The 11,203-nt window shown below is 41.0% G+C and overlaps 1 long non-coding RNA gene across 1 annotated transcript; it reads left to right on the top strand.

The window, feature by feature from the left end:
* The first annotated feature begins 4,795 nt into the window (after positions 1-4,795).
* Positions 4,796-10,509, top strand: LOC148139982 (uncharacterized). The gene is made up of 3 exons (XR_015753283.1): positions 4,796-4,922; positions 5,031-5,137; positions 10,337-10,509. It is a non-coding gene; the product is annotated as an uncharacterized LOC148139982 (long non-coding RNA).
* The last annotated feature ends 694 nt before the right edge of the window (positions 10,510-11,203 follow it).

Genomic DNA, 11,203 nt, shown 5'->3' with positions numbered 1-11,203 from the left:
CCTGTACACATTGGACAAAAACTGATTCATCCGACGTATTAGAGTTATAGCATTTCCAGTCAATGTTGGGGAAGTTCAAGACCCCATAATGACCACCCTGTTACTTTCACTCCTACCCAGAATAATTTTGCTAATCCTCTCTTCCACCTCCCTGGAACTCTGCAGAGACCTATTTTAAAAAAAAAACTCCAAGCAGCGTGACCTCTCCTCTCCTGTTTCTAACCTCAGCCCACACTACCTCAGGAGACTAGTTCTCATCAAAAGTTCTCTCAGCCACCGTTATACTCTCCTCGACTAACATGACATGCATAGACCAATTGCAGAGCTTCAAACTCCATGAGGCAACCATACTGTCTGACAGACCTCCTCTGTCCTTAAGACCTTATGTACTGCCTGCGCTCCTCCATTTTCCCTTTGCACGTTCCCTTTCCATCCCACACCACGAATGGTGCTGTCAAGGGCAGAAGTCTGTGGAATACCCTTCCTAACCTTCTCTGTCTTCCTTTAAGATGTATTTTAAAATTATTCTCTTTAATCAAAGTGTTGATCATCCATGAAGCACCTTAGGAGATTTGCCATTGTGAAAGATTCCATACAATGCAAGTAGTTGTTGTTTTTGCCGTACATTAGGAGAAACAGGAAAGATGAATTCAAAATTCTAACAAGAAAGTCATTGACAGGTGTAGTGTGCAGGCCACCAAATAATAGCATCACATTGGGATGGGCAATAAACAATGAAATAACTATTGCCTGTAAAAATGGTACAGCTATTACCATGGGTGATTTTAATCTACATGTAGATTGGTCGAACCAGCTCAGTCAAAGTAGCCTTGAGTTTATTAAGTATATCCATGATAGTTTTCTTGAACAGTACGAAATGGAACTGACAAGGGAGCAATCTATCCAGGATCTGGCCCTGTGCAATGAGACAGGAATAATTAATGACCTCAGAGTTAGGGATCCTTTTGAAAGAAGCGATCACTGTATGGTTGAATTTAGAATACATATGGAGAGTGTGAAGATAAAATCTAATACCTGGGCCCTGTGCTTCAACACAGCGAACTACAATAGAATGAGGGAGAACCTGGATAAAGTAGACTGGAAACACAGATTTTCTGGTGGGACAGTTGATGAGCAGTGGAAGATTTTCAAAGGCACTTTACAAAGTGCTCAGCAATGATATATTCCAGTGAAAAGGAAGGACTGTAAGAAAAGACATACTCTGCGATGGGTATCTAAGGAAAGCGATCAAATTGAAAGAGAAGGCATGCAAAGTGGCCAAATCCAGCCTGACACTAGAACTGGGAAAACTTTAAAGGTCAACAGAAAGCCACAGAAGAGCTATAAAGAAACGTAAGATAGAACATGAGAAAAATAAACTAGCACAGACTATAAAGACAGATAGCAAAATTTTATATTGAATCAGAAAAGAGTGGCTAAAGTAAATGTTGGTCCTTTGGAAAATGAGAAGGAACATTTAATTATGGGGTATCACAGCGGAGGAAACTAATATCTTGCCAATAATTAGCAAAGAGACAAAGATAGGTGAGGATTTGGAAACTATCATTATTACGGAACAGCTAGTGTTGGACTGTTGGAGGTAATTGAGCTAATGACAGAAAAGTCTTCTGACCCTGATGGAATGCATCCCAGGGTACTAAAGGAGACACCAGGAGAAATAGCAAATGCACTGGTAGTAATTTTCCAAAATTCACTGGACTCTGTGGCAGTCCCAGCAGATTGGAAAGCAGCAAAAGTGATGCCACGTTTTTAAAAAGGAGGTGGACAAAAGTGGGGAATTATACACAAGTTAGCTTATTCTCTGTAGTGGGAAAGCTGCTTTGGTCTATTATCAAGGAAGAAATAGCAGGGAGTCTTGATAGAAATTGTCCCATTGGACAGACAGAGCATGGGTTCATGTAGGGCAGGTCATGCTTCACAAATCTTTTGGAATTCTATGAAGACATTTCGAGCAAGGTGGACAACGGGGACCCAGTGGATGTGGTGTACCCGGATTTCCAAAAGGCCTTCAACAATGTGCTATGCAAGAGGCTGTTGCATAATATAAAGGTGCATGGCGTTAGGAGTAGAGTATTAGCATGGATAGAAGATTGGTTGACTAACAGGAAGCAAAGTGTGGGATAAATGAGTACTATTCTGGCTGGCAATCAGTGACTAATAGTGTGCCTCAGGGTTGGGACTGCGATTATTTAGAATTGATACAGATGATTTGGAGTTGGCAACTACATGTAGGGTGTCAAAGTTTGCATATGACACTAAGATGAGTAGCAGAACAAAGCGTGCGGAGGACTCTGAAACTTTGCAGAGGATCATAAATTCATTGAGTGAGTGGGCATTGGTCTGGCATTTGGAATAGAATGTTCATAAATGTAAAGTCCTACTGTTTGGTTGGAGTAATATTAAAAAAGAGATTATTACTTGTATTTTTAAGAATTGCAACATTTGCTATGCAGGGGCACCTGAGTAACCTTCTGCATGAAGGTTGGTCACCATTATCAACAATCAATTCAGAAAACAATTGGAATCTTGGCCTTCATTGCAGAGGTTATATTCCAGCTGTATTGGGTGCTGGTGAGGCCACACCTGGAGTACTGCATGTAGTTTCTGTCTCCTTGCTTGCTCAAGGATGTATCGGCACTAGAGGGGGTGCAGAGGAGGTTAACTAGGTTGATTCCGGAGTTGAGGGGGTTGGCTTAACAGAGACTGAGTAGATTGGGATTATATTCATTGGAAATCAGAAGAATGGGAAACATATAAAACAATGAATGGAATGGATAAAATAGAAGAAGAGAGAATGTTTCCACGGGCAGATGAAGCCAGGACAACAAGGGCATCACCTCAAGATTAGAGTCAGCAAATTTAGGACTGAATTGAGAAGGAACTTCTTGTTGTCTATGGAATTCATTGCCCAGGGAAGTAGTTGATGCTAGTTCAGTCAACGTTTTTAAAGCTAAGGTAACTTTTTTTTAAAGAAATAACTAATCAATTAAGATATATGGTGAGAACGTTGGTAAATGGTTCTGTGTCCATGATCTTAATGAATGGCAGAGCAAGCTCAAAGGGTAGGACAGCCTTCTGCTGTTCCTAGTTCTTTTGTTGTTATATTTTGTTGTTGACTTTCAGGTGCTGGTGTTGGATAGGATGGACAAAATTAAAATTCACAGAACAACAGGTTTATTTGGAAGCACTCACTTTGCAGCTTCTATATCAGGTGGTTGTGTGATTTTTAAGTTTGTGCCTCACTCTTGTAACTGATAAACAGCAACAAAAGCCACGAAGGAGTGCGCATGCTCCAAGCAACAATGGGCCCCGGTGATTGATGTCAGCGGAAGACCAATGGAAAGGCAGGGGCAGAGCTGGAGGACCTGGCGGGGCAATTGGTCCTCCGACCAATCAGAGTAAATGAGGGGCGGGACCAGACTATACCACGTGATCAACCTCACGTTGGGCGCGGATGCGGGGGATGTGTAGATGGAGAGCTGTTGGTAAGGAAAGAAATAAACAGCAGGAAGTGGGAGGGAAATGGTGTTGGTATGGGCTGAGAGGTTTTACAAACATTTGGTGCACATCGGAAAATTCAAATTTGAAACTTACAGTCCCGTTTTTGCAGTAAACGGGAAAATAGCCTCATCGTGTGATCACCGCCATCTTTATTTGGGGCAAATATTCACTGGAAACGTGCGTGGCCGCCAGCTTTGTTGGGGGCACAGTTCAGAGGTGTGTTTGTGCAGTCCTCCCTGGTAGAGAGTCATAGGGCAGCATTTACATAGAACACATTCAAACCCAGAGAAATGGACGTTTTTTTTTCTGGATTTGTTTCTTCATCCATTTAAATGATTTGGATGTGAATACAGCCGGTACGATTCGTAAGTTTGCAGATGACACCAAAATTGAAGGTATTGTGGACAGTGATAAAGGTTGTCTCAGAATACAATGGGATATTGATCAGGTTTAATTTAGATAAATGTGAGGTGCTGCATTTTAGCAAAGTAAATCAGAGCAGGACTCACACTGAATTGTAAGGTCTTGGAGAGTCTTGCTGAACAAAGAGACCTTGGAGTTCATAGTTCCTTGAAAGTAGAGTCACAGGTAGATAGAACAGTGAAGAAATTGATTGGGATTCTTCCCTTCCTTGGTCAGAGCATTGAGTAAAGGAGCTGTACAGGACATTGGTTGGGCCACTTTTGGAATATTGTGTGCAATTCTGGTCTCCCTCTTATCAGAAAGAGGCACTGAAACATGGAAGGTTTGAGAATTGATTTTTTTTAAGGATGTTGCCAGGGTTCGAGGATTTGAGTTGCAGGGAGAGGCATAATAGGCTGGGGGCATTTTCCCTGGAGTGTCATAGGCTGAGGTGTGATGTTGAAGAGGTTCATAAAACCTTGAGGGGCATGAATAGCATAAATAGACAAGGTGTTTACCCTGGGGTGGTGGAGCCCAGAACTGGAGGATATAGGTTTAGGGTGAGAGGGGAAACTTCAAAAGGAACCTAAAGAGCAACCAAAATTGTAACATTTAAAGGGCATTTGAATAGGAAGGGTTCAGAGGAATGTCGGTCAAGTGCTAGCAAATAGGAATAGTTTAGGTTAGAATATCTGGTTTGCAAAGATGGGTTGGATTGAAGAGTCTGTTTTTGTGCTAGACATCTCTGACTGTGGGATCATAAAAGTGAACACTGCTCTGATTCACCTCTGGGCTCCTTGATGTCCACTTGTTCGTTATCTAGCTTCCTCAGTCTCACATGAGTGAATTTTTGCCATGTTTAGATTTTACTACTACGTTCACAGACCTTTGTGGAAATGGATTGTGCACTGCTGCCCGACTCCTGACCGTATGCTGCTCCATTATCAGGTTATTTTTTCCACAATATCGTTGACAGTCAAGAATTCTTTTTTCCAAAAGTGAGTGGATTTTTCTTCCATTTCTGACAGTCAAATTCTGCACCATTTTCATTCCGTATAATTCATATTGCACTCCCTGAAACATCATGTGTATTTGTCCTTCCACAGATACCAGTGATCATTGCCAAAGCCGTGTTGCCTGTGTAGATGGTGATGTTTGACTTCCTTGTACTGCTGCAGTTTGAATGGTGAAGGTGCTCCCACAACGTGGTTGGGTAAGAGACATTACAGATTATTCACTCAGCGATAGTGCAAAGTAGAAGATATCTGTACAAATCAACATGTTTTTAATTTCACAAAAATATTGAGAACTTTTGACATAAGGGCACAGCTAGAGAATATTATGTTCAGCGACCAAAACCATTGCCAAATAAGCAATTTTTCAGGAATGCCTCAAAGGAAGAAAGCAGATCTTAGAGGGTGGGAATTCCAGACCATGCTGCCTTGGAATCGATAGATACAGTCACACAGCTGAACTCAAAAATAAACACATCATTGGGAGTCTAAACTAAAATGAGTTATTGAGATATGTAAGGGTGTGTGGTGCAGGAAGATAGGAATGATTACAGCCAGGAATTAAGTCAAGGTTGTGAAAGTAAATTGTTGTTGCTTATAAATGGGAGCCTTTTGATGGATCAGCAAGTTCTGGTACAAGTGAGCACTTGGGCGGTAAAGTTTTCAATATTCTGAAGACTATAGGGAGGGTGCTTGTGGGATTCTGGCCAGGAGTGGGTTTAGATAATGAAATCTAGAGTTAACAAAATGAATGACTGAGAGTTTCAGTAAATGAGCTGAGACTGTGGTGAGGTCAGGTGAGATCACTGAAGTCGAAATAGTGGTTTTGGAGTGGGACTGGGCTATCACCCTCACCTCTCCTCTGGAATTCAGCTGTTTGTCAGTTTGTGAATCGAGTCTGTAACACGATCAGGAGCTGAGTGGCCCTGGCAGAACCCAAACTGGGTATCACAGAAGGTTATTGCTGAGCAGCTGCGTGACAGCACTGTTGATGACATCTTCCATCACTTCACTGCTGAGTGAGTGTCAACTGATGGAGGGAAATTAGCTGGGTTGGCTCTGTCCTGCGTTTTTGTGTTGAACATCCCTGGGAAATGTTCCACAATGTCAGTAGGTGCCAGTGCTGGACTTGTCTTGGTTGTCAGCAATTTCTGGAGCACAGCCATCAGTATTATTGCCACAATGTTGGTAGGGCCGACAGCCTTTACACTACTTCTCCATTTTTTTTTTAGATTAGATTAGATTACTTACAGTGTGGAAACAGGCCCTTCGGCCCAACAAGTCCACACCGAAGTCCGCCGAAGCGCAACCCACCCATACCCCTACATTTACCCCTTACCTAACACTACGGGCAATTTAGCATGGACAATTCACCTGACCTGCACATCTTTGGACTGTGGGAGGAAACCGGAGCACCCGGAGGAAACCCACACAGACACGGGGAGAACGTGCAAACTCCACACAGTCAGTCGCCTGAGTCGGGAATTGAACCCGGGTCTCTGGCGCTGTGAGGCAGCAGTGCTAACCACTGTGCCACGGTGCCGCCCACTAATTTCTTGATCTGATTTGAAATAAGTTTTCAACCAAGTTGATTCACATCTGTGATATCAGGGACCAATGTAGAAGGCTCATCCACTTGGCACTGCTGGCTGAAGATTGCTGCAAATGCTGTTGTCTTGTCTGTTGCATGGATGTGTGAGACCCCTCCATCAGTAAGGGTGGGGATATCTGTGATGCTTCCTGCAGTGAGTTGTTTAATTGCCCATCATCATTCCTGACTAGTTGCGGCAGAACTGCAGAGCTCAGATCTGATCCATTTTTGGATCACATAGTTCTATTTGGTGTTGCTTGCGCAGTTTGGCATGTAGGTTGGGTAGCTTCACCAGGTTGGCACCACATTTTTAGGTATGCCTGGTATTGCTCTGGGCATGCCCTGCGGAACTCTCCATTGAACCAGGGTTGATCCCCTGGCTTGATGTTAATCGTTGAATGGGGGATATACCAGGCCATGAGATTTCAGATTGGGCTGGAGTACAGTTCTACTGTTGTTGGCACACAGTGAGACAGAAGTTGCACGGTCAAGAGGGCTGATTGTGTTGTTGTATTTTCCAGTGCATTGGTAGATGTAATGTGGTCCATCCAGTTTCATTCCTTTGTTGAGACTGTATTAATCACTGCACAATAAGTAATTTGATGGCCCACTGACAGGAATACAACTTTTCAAAAAAGGTTTTGTGATTTACACATGAAAGAAGTGAAACTATCATGGTATTTGAACAGATGAGAGACTCAACAGACAATCAAGGTATTTTTCAATGGGATAATTTCAGTTACATCACACTAAATTTTTGCTATAAATTCTGTGCCTTCGAATTGTGCCCTCCACAATCACCTGATGAAGGAGCGGTGCTCCGAAAGCTAGTGTCCTTTCAATTAAGCCTGTTGGACTATAACCTGATGTTGTGTGATTATTAACTGAGAATATTACAGCACTACTAACAGGGCTGCATGTAAACAGGCTCAGTCCAGTTAATCAATACATTCGGAAGGATTTCCTCCAAGTTTGATGACGCAATATTCGTCAAAACCGTCAACTTTAACCTGCAATGGTGCTCTTAACAAAAACTTCAGGCTGACACAAAGCTCCCCACCCCACTGCAATGTGATAACTGGGCCCGGCCCAGGAATTGGAACTGGGACATTTGTGGACTGTGATCTCAAAGGAAGCGAGCAAACTCAATTCTGACAGAGGAGTCCTCAAAGATGAGTAGCACGTTTGAGACAAGGCAGGTGGTATACCATCTTGCCCTTAGCTTAATTGCATTTCTTATTTACAGTAGTGTTTTGCAAAGTATAAAGAACTATGTGTCTTTTTTTCATGGTTGTGTTTTATTCTAGTTGATCACAGTTGCTGCCTCTCGCTCCCCAAGTCAAATCATAGGATCGATAACAAAACGATAAACTGTAGGTGCTGGAGATCTGAACCCCAGAAACAAAGTGCTGGAGAAACTCAGCAGTTCTGAGGGCATCGGTGAAGAGAAAAATCATGTTACATTTCAAGTTCACTGACTCTTCGTCTGAATGGACAAATGGTCATGAGACTTGGAGCTTACAATGTTTTATTTCCCTCCGAGATGCTGCTGGACCTGCGGTTCTCCAACACTATGCTTTCTATATTGAGCTTTATTTACAAACAGATCGGAAAAATACCAATCTCCAAAAGTGAAAGGTTCATTGCAAACATGAGCATAGTTTCCACACTTGAGTTACACAAGCACATCTCAGTTTAAAAACAAGATTTAACTCCAAAAAGTATTCCATCTCAAAATTAGCTAAGTTACACCAGTAATAAAGCTCATCCACCCAATGAGGCACTTCAGCACAACATCCTGCAGTGTTGCACACAGCCAACTTTACCAAAGAATGATCACGTCATAAAATTGAAAGCCAAGAGCATGTCTCTTTAAAGCAGCTGAAGTCAAACTCAATTTTTGGAAGAATTTTATTAAACCTGATTGAAATTTTTTTAAAACAAAGTGTGTGGGGAAACATCCCACATCTTGCTAAAGGTTCAGTCCAGTCTGATACCTAGAGCCAAAGGTCAAGCAAACATCACACTTTCCATTCACTTCTACAAAGGGCTGACATCACATTTCTTCAGGATTTAAAGTATTTTATAAATTGTTTGTAAAATCATTTGTCACGTTAAAGAACTGGACAATAAATGTCATTGTATGCAATAAGAGAGAAGCCTGTGACAGCAGATTTAGCTTTGGAGGGCAGTTTATGCGCTTTCTAAATTCTGGGAGCACTTTGGGAGCCTGCTCCCAGATGGTGATAGTGAGCATATCTGGAATGCACTGTTTAGATTTGGGAATCCATGGAAAATAATCTGTGGTTTCACTCATACTTGGCTTGCGTTGTTGGTGTACAGTAAACGTGTTGTTGTTGACTACCTGAATGGTATTCAAATCTGCCAGGTTGCCTTCAATAGTGTGAATGCATCTATTGTAAATATTTGGAATATTCCAGAACTGCCCAGTGCTTGGCAAATTCAGGGGGGACAAAAAAATCAGAGTAACTTGAAATTAAGAATCCAAGAGGATGTAACCACTGAAGTATAAAATTCAAATAGTTAAATGGAGTGCTCACATCTAAAATACCTGTTATCCATAGGAATGGATGGACTGACAGAATTGGGATCACATTCCTGGCTGCTGAGTGTGAAATGTGCTTTGATAAAGTCACCTGCATTTACCAAGAATAATTTGGCAAGCTCGGAAGTTTAAAAAAACAATACGAGCTTCATTGCTGCTCCAGTCGGGTCCCAAGCTCTGTGAAAAAAATAACAATGTTCAGGTTTATTGCATACACTCTGAAACACGTGTTCCTTCTACAGATCCTGCAAGTTTCCCCAATGAGCATAGTCCATCCAAATGATGTTGCTAACTTTGGCCAACTCATTTCTTTCCGAGCCTCTATAACCTGAAGAGTGACCAGAAGCAATTACTCCCCATATGTGGGAATATTACCGACGAGGATTTTTTCCTTCAGAATTGATTTCCATATATTCAGTGCCCAGAACAGATAAAAAGCTTGTTACCTTTTATAGAGTAATGTTTCAGTGGGAGAAAAACGCCAACATTTTCTTGCTTAATAATCACGCTGCCTAAATTTTAAACATGAACACTTCTTAATTGTTCACTCGATCCTAACGAAATATTTTATGCGAAACAAATCACATGATACATAGTTATTCAGATAATAAAACAAGTTTGTTCATTGAAGAACCCAGAGGAAAAGGTCATGAAACAATGTGAGTTTGATCTCCCTCAATCATCGTTTCAAGTGCATTCTCTGCATAAATTCTCCTTTTCCTCCTCAAAGTATTCAACTTCTTGAATAATTGAGAGAATGAAGTCACAGTTGTACAACACAAAATCAGACCCTTCAGTCCAACTTGCCCATGCTGACCAGATATCAAAATTAATCTAATCCCATTTGCCAGCATTGGGATTAAACCCTTTCTACTGATTATCAGTTTATTTTACTTTATCAGCACTTGAAATACTGACATTCTTTTCTCCCAACATTGGTTAAAGAAATCATAAGTTCATTCATCCAAGTTAGTTTTGTAATCTTTCACAAAGAAACAAGTGAGAACAACATATAGCTGAGTGCAAAACAAAATACTGCAGCTGCGCGATATCTGGGAACACTCTAAACGTGAGGCACTGATACTGCACAAGTTTGTCAGCACGGTTTCAATTACTGACAATAATTTAGTCATGTCTTAGCCTTCACATAGTTAAGGTAAATGTGAGATATCTGAATTTCATGAATTGGTTCCAATTGCACTTTGAGAAGATTAAACCAAGAATATTTTTTGTTGATCAAAGGAGAAAGTGATGACCAAAGAAGCTGGACATCAGAGTCGAAAAGTATCATGCTGGAAAAGCACAGCAAGTCAGGCAGCATCCGAGAAGCAGGAGAGTTGATGTTTCGGGCATAAGCCCTTCAGGAATCACAGGCTTCAGAAAAATAACTGGCATAGACTTATGCCAATCCATATGTAGAAGGGTCAGAACATGTTACTATCAGATTAGAGATTAATTTCAGATTTGGTACCATTCAGTGCAACATTTCAGTATGATATTTACATATGTACCTAAAGGAGAAGTTGTCTAAAATTACAAGCTCTAGAATGATTATAGGATTAAACCTGGAAATAATGCTGGTGAACAAGAATCGCAAAGTGAAGTCCCATCAGTATCGCCTTGGGCAGTGTCAAGTAAGAATTTGAGAGCAGAGTTGCCACTTTGGTGTAACCTGCAGTCTGGCCAAATTGCAGCAAACACTCTGTTCAATTTTATCTGCAAACTATTGAATGCAAAATCCTCCTCGCACAATAATGAGGCAGCATTTTGGGATGTCATTTTAAAAATATATTATTTTCAAAGTTACTCACAATTAAGAGTGATCACTTGGTGCTGTCTGCATAACACAGTACGAAAAGAAATTAACAAAAAAAATTATAACCCAAATTCAGAGTCACTAATCCATTGATATTTCATGTGTCCAGCATTTATAAGTAATCAATTTTTAAAAATAAACATTTAATAAATATACTGAAGTACAGTCAAGTTTCTTACTGAACAGTGACGGGATTAGACAGAGTACGCATGGATTTAAGAGAGATGAATCATACTTAGCAAATCTACTGAAAGAATCTACAGAGTCGAATATTAAAGAAAAAAATTGCAGGA

This window comes from Chiloscyllium plagiosum, unplaced genomic scaffold (assembly GCF_037043375.1).
Source record: "Chiloscyllium plagiosum isolate Xiang-an unplaced genomic scaffold, Cpla_swu_hap1 HiC_scaffold_36, whole genome shotgun sequence".
Classification (NCBI taxonomy): domain Eukaryota; kingdom Metazoa; phylum Chordata; class Chondrichthyes; order Orectolobiformes; family Hemiscylliidae; genus Chiloscyllium; species Chiloscyllium plagiosum.
The sequence above is the reverse complement of the archived record's forward strand: the minus strand, read 5'-3'. Positions and strand labels throughout refer to the sequence as shown.